General features: G+C 43.5%; 1 long non-coding RNA gene across 1 annotated transcript in view; it reads left to right on the top strand.

Annotated features, from left to right (window-relative positions):
- The first annotated feature begins 608 nt into the window (after window positions 1-608).
- LOC115090309 overlaps window positions 609-12,366 on the top strand; it is a 62,813-nt gene continuing 51,055 nt past the window's right edge. Inside the window, exons 1-2 of the long non-coding RNA XR_003856369.1 lie at window positions 609-1,219; window positions 11,822-11,972. This is a non-coding gene — a long non-coding RNA (uncharacterized LOC115090309). The remainder of the gene's footprint in view (window positions 1,220-11,821; window positions 11,973-12,366) is intronic.

The following is a 12,366-nucleotide window of genomic DNA, read 5'->3' as shown; positions in this document are numbered from 1 at the left end:
GGTCGCGCTAGCAAGGAGGCGCTAAGGTCACGCAAGCGACCCTAGCGCCTCCTTGCTAGCGCGACCCCCTAATTTGCCTATGGCATGGCGCCCCACTTGCCGGCGCCATGCGTGTGTTAAGAAAGCGGGCGCTGAAAAGTCAGCGCCCGCTTTCCGCGAAAATTATTGCATCGGCCCCTATGGTAGGCCGATGACATTTTGGTCGATTGCCTCAAAATGCTTACAGGTCACTTTGAAAGCAAAAAAATAAGAAGTGAAGAAATCAGGAAAAAAAATATTCTATGAGAAGATCAGGTTACATTGTTTAGAAATTTCTAGTTGTATTAAAAAAAGTCTTATAAAGTGTTCTCCCAAGTGGCTATAAAAAAAAGGAGCTGGCTCTATTGTAAACACTTCTGCTCTCTTGTCTTGTAACTGGAAATATATTTTTTTATTTCTTTTGTGCTTATGGAAAGGTGGGAATGGCAACAGTGTGAACATTATTGCAAACAATAAATACTTGTGCAGACTCAGGAGTGGGTCTGGTGACCGCAGTAATTACATTTCTCAATCACTCCCTCCAGAGTGACCCAAGGTTTGTTCCTTTCAATGCTTTTCCACACATTCTCCTGGACTCTTCCAGTTCAATGTCGGATTGCCACAAGAAGAAACTCCTGGTTTTTTTTAGCTGCTTTGTCCTGTTGTCATTCTGCAGCAGGTCCTCACTGCCTGGCCCCCTATAAAACTTCAGGAAGAACTGCTTGTCCTGCCCATTGCCTCAGGATGACCCGTGATCCCTTCTTGGTGCCTTGGAAATGATCTTCTTAGGGCCTCATGTGCCAAGCCAGTGCTGGGTCTTCCCTGGCTCTCTAACAGGTGACCTCCAGGGATAGGAGTGCAGCTCTCCATTTGCACTAGTGTGCTGACTTCTCTCTAAGGAAAAATGTAGAAGTGGGAGAGCACCCTGGAGAGGAGATGCACTGTGGAGTGATCTGGGGAAGATTTTCGTGCTTCCAATGATGACTGCTACCGTGGACCCTGGATTTTGTTAATTTTTCGTAACATTTTTTTTTTTTAGATAGGATTTATTTATATTTATACAGAACCAATCTTTTGACGCGCTCTCCTGCTCCAGGACATGATCATTTCTTTTTAAAAGATGGAAATGCTTTATTTGGTTCTGATTACCTGAAAAGCAGCGGGAGCTGGACACGAAGTTGAGTTTAGTACTCTGCAAAAGGTAATGAGTTACACATTTGCCTGACTAATTCATTTTTTGGTAATATTATAGCACCTAAAACCACATTATAAAATCAAGATAAAAGTTCTCTTCTGCTGTGCAAAGGGTTAAACTGACATCCTTTTAAGATGAGAAGCAATGAATGGGCTGCCCCCTACTGGAAAAATTCAAACAAATTAACAGAACATTCCCCAGTTAAACATCACCTTGTAATATGAGTGTTCTTTTTTTATGGGCTTAGAGCTTACTGAAGTTTTTTTTTCCAACATACTACCAATAAATTGAGTGCATTTGGGCCTGGTACAAGGCATAATGTTGGTGAGGTCATTTGGCAATATTGATAATAATGCAATCAAATTTGATATAATCAGTAAAGGGAGAATGTTAAATAAACCTACTGTAATAGCATTCAACTTCAAAAGGGAGACTTTGATAAAATGAGAAAATTAGTCAGGCAGAATCTAATAAGGGCAGTTGCAGGGGTTAAAAATCTGCATGAAACATGGAGATTGTTTAAAAGTACAATCTTGGAAGCCCAGATAAAATGTATGCTATGCATTAAAAAAAGTTGAAGAAAGACCAAACAACTGCCGACATGGTTAAATGGTGTTGTGAAAGAGGCTATTAAGGACAAATAGACATCTTTTGAAAATAAAAAGCAAGTCAAAATGAGAAGAGCAGAAAAGAGCATAGGCACTGGCAAGGTAGATGTTAAACAGTAATAAGGCAGGCCACAAAATTAATTTGATAAGTTTGCCATAGAAGCAAAAACTAATCATAAAATATTTTTCAGTATATCAAAAGCAAGAAGCCTGCAAGGGAGTCAGTTGGATCATTAGATCATTAAGGGGTAAAGGGGGCACTCAGAGAGGCCAAAATTATCACCGAAAAGTTAAATGAATTCTTTGCTTCAGTCTTGACTGAAGAGGATGTTGGGGAGATACTCATACCAGAATCATTTTTTGAAGGTGAAGAATCACAGGAACTGAAATAAATCACTATTATTCTGGAGCAGGGGATCTCAACCCAGTTCTTGGGACATATCTAGCCAGTCAGGTTTTCAGGATATCCATAATGAATATGCATGAGATAGATTTGCATACCATGGAGTCAGTACATGCAAATCTATTTCATAAATATTTATTGTGGACATCTAAAAACCCTGACTGGTTAGGTATGCCCTGAAGACTTGGTTTGAGAACCATTGCTTTGGCGGATGTATTATAGCAAATTGTCAGACTAAATAGCAATAAATCACCAAGATCTGATGGTATTCACCTATGTTTTGAAAGAACTCAAATATGAAATTGCAGATCTACTCCTGTTAATCCTTAACATGCCACTAAAATCTGCCACTGTACCTGAAAACTAGAGGGTGGGCAATATAACACCAATTTTTAAAAAAGGCTCCAGGGTGCTCCTGGAAACTACAGATCAGAAGGCTTGACATCAGTAACAGATAAAAAAGTAGAACTATAGTTAGGCCAGAATTACTGGACATATGGATAAGCATGGTTTTAGCAAAGGGAAGTCATGCCTTATCAATCTATTAGAATTGGAGGCTTAAAAACCAGGAGACCACAGTTCAAGTCCTGCTGTTGTTCCTTATGACCTTGGGCAAGTCACTTTATCCTCCTTTTCCTCAGGTACAAACCGACTGTAAGCCCTCTGGGGATAGGGAAATACCTCCAATACCTGAATGTAATCCACTTTGAAGTGGTGCAAAAAGTGGAATATAAATCTAAAATAATAAAATAAATTATTTGAAGATGCAAATAAGCTTGTGGATAAGAGCAACCAATCAATATAGTGTACCTGGAATTTCAGAAGATATTTGACAAAGCTCCTCATGTCAGACTCCTCAGAAAATTATGGGATAGGAGGTGATATCCTATTATGAGCTGGCAACTGGTTAAATGATAGGAAACAGAGAGTAAGACTAAGTAGTCAGTTTTCCCAGTGGAGAGAAATAAATGGTGGCATGCTCCAGGGATCTGTACTGGGACCAATATTGTTTTATCATATTCATAAATGTCCTAGAAAAAGGAACAATGAGCAAGGAGATCAGATTTGCAGATAACACCAAATTATTCAAAGTAGTGAAAACATGAGCTGATTGTGAGGAATTGCAGGAGAACATTAAAAGACTGGAGAATTGGGCATCTGAATGGCAGATGAAATATAATATGGGCAAGTGTAAAATGATGCATGTAGGAAAAAATAATCCAAACTATAGGTATACAATGCTGAGTTCCATGTTAGGAGTTATCATCCAGGTAAAGGTCCTTGGGGTTACTGTGGACAACACATTTAAACCTTCAGCTCAGTGTGCCGTGACAGATGAAAAGCAAATAGAATATTTGGAAAGGAATAGAAAACAAAACTGGGAGTATAATATTGCCTCTATGTTGATGCATGGTGCAGCCACATCTTGAGCACTGTATGCATTTCTGGTCACCGTACCTCAAAAAAGATATAGATGAACTAGAAAAAGTAGAGAGAAGGTCAACAAAAATGATAAAAGGGATGAAATGGCTTTCTTATGAAGAAAGGTTTGGGGCTCTTCAACTTGGAAAATGGATGACTGAGAGACAGGGCTAACCTTAGGAGCTGTGGGGACTGGGATGAATCAACCGCAGTGGGGCACTGGAATGCCAACGTGCATGGCTCCACCTTCCTCCCCAAGCTATCAGAAAATTATAGTTTTAGGAATGGGGATACCATGGCAATGTGGAAGTCCCACAAAGTATGGAACCTAGGGTGGTCACCTTTATTTGGCTCCCCCCCCCCACTAAGGATGACCCTGCTGAGAGATGAAATGATAGAGGTTTATAAAATTATGTGTGGTATGGCGCTAGTGTATAGGGAACAGTTATTTATACTATCACACAGTGCTAGGGGTAAGGGTCGCTCCATGAAACTAACAGGAAGTAGATCTAAAACAAATTGAAGAACATATTTTTTCAGTCAATGCACAATTAAGTTATGGAAATTATTGCCAGAAAATGTGGCTAAGGCTAGTAATATAACTGAATTTAACAGAGGTTTGGACAAGTTTCTGGAGGATAGGTTCATGTATAATTATTAGCCAGATAGACTTTGGTTTCTCCACCTCTTAATTCTTGGGGAGAGAACATGAAACAGACTTTCATATTGGGATTTACCAGGTACTTCCAAGCGTTGGAGATAAAGGTGCAGGGCCTGATAGCCCATTGGTTTGACCCAGTTCAGCATGCCTTACACTCCTATGTTCGTATAAGCAATTTGTTTTCCCAGTGCTTTCAGCCCTGCCTAGCTGTCACAGGATCAAGATCACTCTATTTACAGTGAAGCCCTCCACAAACCCCAAACACAAACCACTTCAGAGAACTCCTCACACAGCTTTTAAGGATCAGTCCCACCCTCCTGGCTCTGCTAAGCACTGAATGCTTGTGTGTGTGTGTGTGTGTGTGAGAGAGAGAAAACATGCTTGTGTAACAGATTATGTATGCAATACAGGCTGAATTTTCAAAGCCATTTACATGCATAAAACACGGGTATAAGTATGTGCGTAACCCGATTTTTTGCCTACTTCTACAAGCACAAAAAAGAGGCAATTCGGGGCTGGGGGGGGGGGGGGGGGGGGACCCGAGTTGAGACGAGGTTTGGATTTATGTGAATACTTTTCATTTTAAAAAGTACATATGGAAATTCACACACACGAGCTACGCATTTCATATAGCAGGTAGAACTCTGTAGAGGTGAGTTTCTACATGCAACGAGCTACGCATTGCACAGAGCAGGTAGAACTCTGTGTGGGTCAGTTTCTGCAAAGAGCTATGCATTGCATGCAGTAGGTAGAACTTTGTGTGAGTGAGTTTCTGCATGTTACAAACTATGCATTGCATAAAGTAGATAGATGTTATGGTTTGGGTCTTGGCTGGATGTAGGGAACACCACTCTTGGAGTGGCACAGGACTGCAAGGCTAGAGCTGGTCTTCCACCTAACCAGCCCCCTCCCCACAGGCTGAGCCCTTAGGTTCTAAGAACTAGCAGATCTCTATGGCAGCAGTACATCATGGTAAGTCTGGAGCAAGGTTTGGGCAGGCTGGTAAGGCTGGAGCAACGCTTGGTCAGGAACAGCATGCAGATAAGAGCTGCCACTGAGGCTTGAGTGCAGGCAAAGACTGGAACTAGATCTTGCATGCAAATAGGGACTGGAACTGAGGCTTGAGTGTAGGCAAGGCCTAGAACTGGATCTTGAGTGCAGACAAGGACTGGAACAGGAGCTAGACTAAGATAGGAAAGGGTGAGACATGGCCAACATGGAACATGGAAAATAACAGCTTGAAGGCAGCGTTAGGCAGGGCAGGTCACAAGGGGCTAGATATTAGAAAGGTCTAGATAGGTCACAGAGCACCACAAGTCTTAGATAGGCCAGAAGGCAAGGCAAGGAGTAAGAAGGCCTTTAGGCTTCAAGGCAAGGCAAGGAGCAAGAAGGCCAGAAAGCAAGATAAGGATAGGCCTGGGTAGGCCACAAGGCAACAATGCCTAAGGCAAGAAGTCAAGGGTGACTCGATGTGAAAGCGAGGAGGGCTTGGCAAAGCTGAATTATGTAGGGCTAAGGCTTGGGTGTCGTGCAGGCAAGGAGAAGGAGCTGGGCAAGGCTGGAGACATGGTTTGCTGAGGACTCCTGTGGCTAGGAGGCTGCACTACAGGCTGATTTTGTTGAGCTGTGAGGAGCTGATGGGGATAGCATGGAACGGAGCTCCAAGGAGACCTCTGCTGGTGGGGAGGCGTCATAGTCAGGGTATGATGAGGCTGCATAGCAGGTGAAATCTTAACAATAGAACTCTGTGTGGGTGAGTTTCTGCATGCAACAAGTTATGCATTGCATAGAGCATGTAGAACTCTGTATGGCTGAGTTTCTGCATGCAATTTTGCATAATTCTCAAAGCAAACCTATGCACATAAGCTCACTTTGAAAAATGGTGGACCTTATGCACGCAGCTGCTGCATAACTTACCCATGATGTTACAAAATTACCATTTATGTGTGTATGTGACTGTATGTGTGTAAGAAACAGAGAGACAATGTGTGCGTTGGGTGGGGAGGGCACAAATCAATGTCATATAATTTCATAGTAACATTGTAAATGAAAGCAGGAAAAGACACAAATGGCTCATCCAGTTTGCCCAAGAAGGATTTTTTTTTTTTTTACGATAGATGGGAACCCAGATTCTGGCATCAAGGCTATCTGTGTGCACTTTTCTCCAGGGATGTTTTATTGAGTTTGTTGTAAAAAAAAAAAAAAAACCATGTCCCTTGGAATGATGTCAAGTGAGGAGGTAGTGGTGAATTCTAATCCCTTCTCTCACTGTTCCCTCTCCCTGAGGGTTACCAGATGTCTGCTGCTCATCAGGCACAGGCTGAGTCAGGCTTCCTGTTACTCCCACTGTATCTATAGACTTTTAGTTCTAATCTCTCTCAGATGATGAGGACTGCAACTCCAGAGATGCAAGGGATCAAAATGCAGCCTGGACGAGTCTTTCCTCACTGCCTCTGTGACATTAAGCCATCTGGTAATCTAAACCATCACCCTGTAGAAGCTGTCATGAAGATCAGAGATCAAAACTGACAGTGAGACTTTCCACCCTAGAGTTAGTGGTCTGAATGTTTCTGAAGGGTTATAATTGCAAAGTGTGTTGGGGCCTTGCTTGGATGAAAGACTTTCTATAAATGCAGATTATTATTGTGAGAGGAATGCACAGAGCCTGCCATCAAGGCCCCAACTTCAGTATCTATTTTCTGCCCTAGAAAATAAAGTACTACAAGTGCCATTGTGAAAGGGAGAGTTCCCTCGCTGCATCTAGTCCCCAGTCAAGTCCCTCATCTATTTTTTTTTGTAAGCATTTTTTCCTGCCCCTTCTGCTCCCCTCTCAAACGGGATGGGGTGGTAGGACGTATAGGGATGGGCATATAGAGTGCTTTACTTTATATGCTTCTCTCTCTGCTGCTGCTCAGTTTTCTATGGCTGCATTTTAATTTACGCTTTACTTTTGCAGCTGGCCCCCAGCCTCTTGGACCTGTTCCCCTTCATTTCTCAGCACTCACCTGTGTTTGCTGCCTGCCGGCCCAGATGCAGCTGCATGAGGTTTCCATGCTGCCAAATCAGGGTAGAAAGCTGTTTTCCAAAGTCCTCTTAAGAATACATAGAAACATAGAAATGACGCCAGAAGAAGACCAAATGGCCCATCTAGTCTGCCCAGCAAGCTACGCACTTTATCCATTTTTTCCCCTTTTTCTCTCTCCCACCTGTTACTATTGGCTTCCAGTACCCTCCAGCCCTAATTCCCCTCCACCCCACCACCAATTTAGAGAGCAGCTCCCTATCTGCATCCAAGTGACATCCAGCTCAATTAGGGGTAGCAACTGCTGTAACAAGCAGGCCACACCCTTGCCCCATACTCTTACCCACCCCTGTTATTTTTTGTTTGTTTTTTTATTTTTTTTTGGAGATAGCAGCCCTCCATCCTTCCGCTCCGTGAAGGTGGAACAATAACTACTGGCCACTGGCATCCCGCTCCGTGAATGCCTCTGTGGCTACTGCCGCTCCGTGCAGTGTTTGAATGCCTCTGTGGCTACTGCCGCTCCGTGCAGTGTTTTGTTGCCTCCACTTTATTCACGCCCTCTAGACTTGATGGATCCACAGTGTTTATCCCACGCCCCTTTGAAGTTGTTCACAGTTTTAGACTTCACCACTTCCTCCGGAAGGGCATTCCAAGCATCCACCACCCTTTCCGTGAAGAAATACTTCCTGACATTGGTTCTTTGTCTTCCTCCCTGGAGCCTCAGCTCATGACCTCTGGTTCTGCTGATTTTTTTCTGATGGAAAAGGTTTGTCGTTGTCTTTGGATCATTAAAGTTTTTCAAGTATCTGAAAGTCTGAATCATATCACTCCTGCTCCTCCTTTCCTCCAGGGAGTACATATTTAGATTCTTCAATCTCTCCTCGTATGTCATCCGATGACATACGAGAAGGGCGACCACCTTCCTGGTCGCCCTTCTCTGTACCGCTTCCATCTTGTCCTTGTCTCTTTGTAGATACGGTCTCCAGAACTGAACACAGTACTCCAGGTGAGGCCTCACCAAGGACCTGTACAAGGGGATAATCACTTCCCTTTTCTTACTCGATATTCCTCTCTCTATGCATCCCAGCATTCTTCTGGCTTTTGCTATCACCTTGTCGCATTGTTTCGCAGACTTCATATCATTAGACACTATCACCCCAAGGTCTCTCTCCTGCTCCGTGCACATCAGCCTTCCCCCCCCCCCCCCCATCGAATACAGTTCTTTTGGATTTCCATTCCCCATATGCATGACTTTGCACTTCTTGGCATTGAAGCTCAGCTGCCATATCTTCGACCATTCTTCCAGTTTCCTTAAATCCCGTCTCATTCTCTCCACTCCTTCCGGTGTGTCCACTCTGTTGCAGATCTTAGTGTCATCCGCAAAAAGACAAACCTTACCTTCTATCCCATCTGCAATGTCGCTCACAAAGATATTGAACAGGACTGGTCCCAACACTGATCCTTGCGGTACACCACTTAAAACCGCTCTCTCTTCAGAGAAAGTTCCATTTACCATCACGCATTGTCTTCTGTCCGTCAACCAGTTTTCAATCCAGGTCACCACCTCGGCACTCACTCCTAAGCTTCTCGTTTTATTCACCAGTCTCCTGTGCGGAACCGTATCAAAAGCTTTGCTGAAATCCAAGTAGATGATATCGAGCGCTCTTCCTCGATCCAATTCCTTGGTTACCCAGTCAAAAAAGTCAATCAGATTTGTCTGACAGGATCTTCCTCTGGTGAATCCATGCTGCCTCTGGTCCATCAATTCTCCGGACTGTAGATAGTTCACTATTCTCTCTTTCAACAGTGACTCCATTACTTTTCCCACCACTGAAGTGAGGCTAACCGGTCTGTAGTTACCAGCCTCCTCTCATCATATAAATGGGGCACCACTGAGGGCTGGGTTGAGTCTGCCGACCTCTTCAGCTTTCTATTCTTTCAGTTTTAGAGGTGCACAGACCAGCCTTCTGTATGTCGTGACACTGTGAGCAACCTCACCAGGCAGGTAGGTCCAGGTCAGAAACACTAGGAGCTGCAGCTATGAGACATCCTATATGTAACTCTCTAGGGTGGAAGCCTTCAGCCTGTATGCCTCCCATTGTCCTTCCAGCTGGATACTTGGTTTTCCATAAGCACAGAGGACCTTCAGAAGTGTTTCAGTCTTCTTTTCACCTCATAAAATGGTATTGGTTAGGACTGTTCAGCTTGGAAAAGAAACGGCTGAGGGGGGATATGATAGAGGTGTTTAAAATCATGAGAGGTCTAGAACGGGTAGATGTGTATTGGTTATTTATTCTTTTGGATAATAGAAGGACTAGGGGGCACTCCATGAAGTTAGCATGTGGCACATTTAAAACTAATCGGAGAAAGTTCTTTTTCACTCAATGCACAATTAAACTCTGGAATTTGTTGCCAGGGGATGTGGTTAGTGCAGTTACAGGCCGATACAGTACAGTGCGCACTGTTAACTAGCATTTGGACGTGCGTTTTGACGCACTAGCTTTACCCCTTATTCAGTAAGGGTTAACAGCGCGTCGAAAACACGCATCCAACACCCCGAGACTAATAGCACCCGCAACATGCAAATGCATGTTGATGGCCCTATTAGTCATTCCCGCGCGAGACAGTAAGTAAAATGTGCAGCCAAGCCGCACATTTTACTTTAAGAAATTAGCGCCTACCCAAAGGTAGGCATTAATTTCTGCTGGCGCCGGGGAAGTGCACAGAAAAGCAGTAAAAACTGCTTTTCTGTGCACCCTCCGACTTAATATTATGGCGATATTAAGTCGGAGGTCCCAAAAGTTAAAAAAAGTTAAAAAAAAAAAAAAGTAAAATGGGCCCGCGGCTTGAAAACCGAACGCTCAATTTTGCCGGCGTCCAGTATCTGAACCCGTGGCTGTCAGCGGGCTCGAGAACTGATGCCAGCAAAATTGAGCGTCGGCTGTCAAACTCGCTGACAGGCGCCGCTCCTGTCCAAAAAGAGGCGCTAGGGACGCGCTAGTGATTCTAGCGCCTCTTTTTACTGTGGGCCCTAATTTAAATAAGTTACTGAATCGCGCGCACAGGAGAGTGGCCTGTGCGCTCGCCCGCTCTCCCGCGATTTTTACTGTATCGGCCCGTGTTAGTGTAGCTGTGTTTAAAAAAGGATTGGATAAGTTCTTGGAGAAGTCCATTACCTGCTATTAATTAAGTTGACTTAGAAAATAGCCACTGCTATCACTAGGAACAGTAACATGGAATAGACTTAGTTTTTGGGTACTTGCCAGGTTCTTATGGCCTGGATTGCCCACTGTTGGAGACCAGATGCTGGGCTTGATGGACTTTTGGTCTGACCCAGTATGGCATGTTCTTATGTAATGTCCCTTTCAGTCCAAGGCCATACTCACCAGAGGCAGCTCAGCAGCTAGCAAAACCTGCTAGCTCAGTATTGCATGCTCAGTAGAAACCAACTATAGTCATGTCACAATGGAGAAGAGAAGGGTTCAGCATACTTTCGCACGATGTCATACTGGAGTACAGAGATGTACAACAGGGATGTGCTGGCATTTAAAAACATTAAAACACCAGTGATATTTGTTATATGGGTTTGTATCACTTACCGTCATTGCTGCAGTTTGTGTCATTCCTGCTAGCACTGTTGTGCTGGTTAAAGGTGCAGCAAATTCAGGGAGTGAAACCCTGCCCTCTTCCTGCACCCGAAGGGCCCCTTCCCCACCAAAACCCAACTTATAAAGCCAATTTTCCCTCTGTTCCTCACCATTCTCACTGAGGGCACCTTTAGGGCAGGAGCGACTGAAGATTGCTTCTGCCCTTGGAGGGGACCCAAGATTTGGGATTTATTATTATTAATCATACTTGATATACTTCAATTACCGGTATATATCTACTATCAACGTGGGTGACAGAAAAATTAGAAATAAAAACAATTAGTAGCTTAAAAAAATACAGTATCATAGAAAAACATCATATGACTCATAATAATATTATACAATAAATTTAGGGTAACAAAATTAACATAATTAAATAATGAACACATTTAGGGTAGGGCAAGGCTGCTCTGTGGGCCAATGGCAACTTTGAGGTCAGGTGGGACACTGACAAAGGAAAGGATGTAGGTAGAGGTGATCCCTGCAGCTCTGATGAGTTCTGGGGGAGGGCGAACACCCTCCCCTGTGCCTTCTCATTATTTCTGGGAGGATTCCCTCATTGCTGTTTGGCACCCATGTTTGAAATCTCTCCCTGAGCTTGCTTCATGGACATTTCTGGGGAGAGGGGGGGAAGTGAGGAATGGAGGGCCATCAGCTTTATAAGGGGGCTTGTATGGGAAGAGGCCTTGGGAATGTAGGAAGGTGGGGGTTTCTTATTGACTCTTTAACCAGCACGATAAAAAATGAAACAAAACAAAATGGGGAAAAACTATAGCTAAACTAAAAAAATAGGCAAGTAAATTAAATAAAACTAGGAAGGAAACAAATGTTTTCCCATGCTCTAGTGTGATGTCATACTGAAGAACAGAGGTACACAGAAACTCTACAGTGATGTCATACTGAAGAACAGAGGTATACAGAAACTCCAGAGTGATGTCATACTGAAGAACAGAGGTACACAGAAACTCCAGAGTGATGTCATACTGAAGAACAGAGGTAAACAGAAACTCTACAGTGATGTCATACTGAAGAACAGAGGTACACAGAATACAGAATACTCTAGCATAAGGTCATACTGGACTATAGATGTATTCAGAATACTCTAGCATGAGGTCATACTGGAGCACAGAGGTACACAGAAACTCTAGAGTAATGTCATACTGAAGAACAGAGGTACACAGAAACTCTAGAGTGATGTTATACTGGAGACCAGAGGTATACAGAATACTCTAGCATGAAATCATACTGAAGAACAGAGGTATACAGAAACTCTACAGTGATGTCAAACTGAACAGAGGTACACAGAAACTCCAGAGTGATGTCATACTGAAGACAGAGATACACAGAATACTCTAGCATAAGGTCATACTGGACTATAGAGGTATTCAGA

Source organism: Rhinatrema bivittatum, chromosome 4 (genome assembly GCF_901001135.1).
Source record: "Rhinatrema bivittatum chromosome 4, aRhiBiv1.1, whole genome shotgun sequence".
NCBI classification, from domain to species: Eukaryota; Metazoa; Chordata; class Amphibia; order Gymnophiona; family Rhinatrematidae; genus Rhinatrema; species Rhinatrema bivittatum.
Note: the sequence above shows the minus strand (reverse complement) of the source record. Positions and strands in the feature narration are given on the sequence as shown.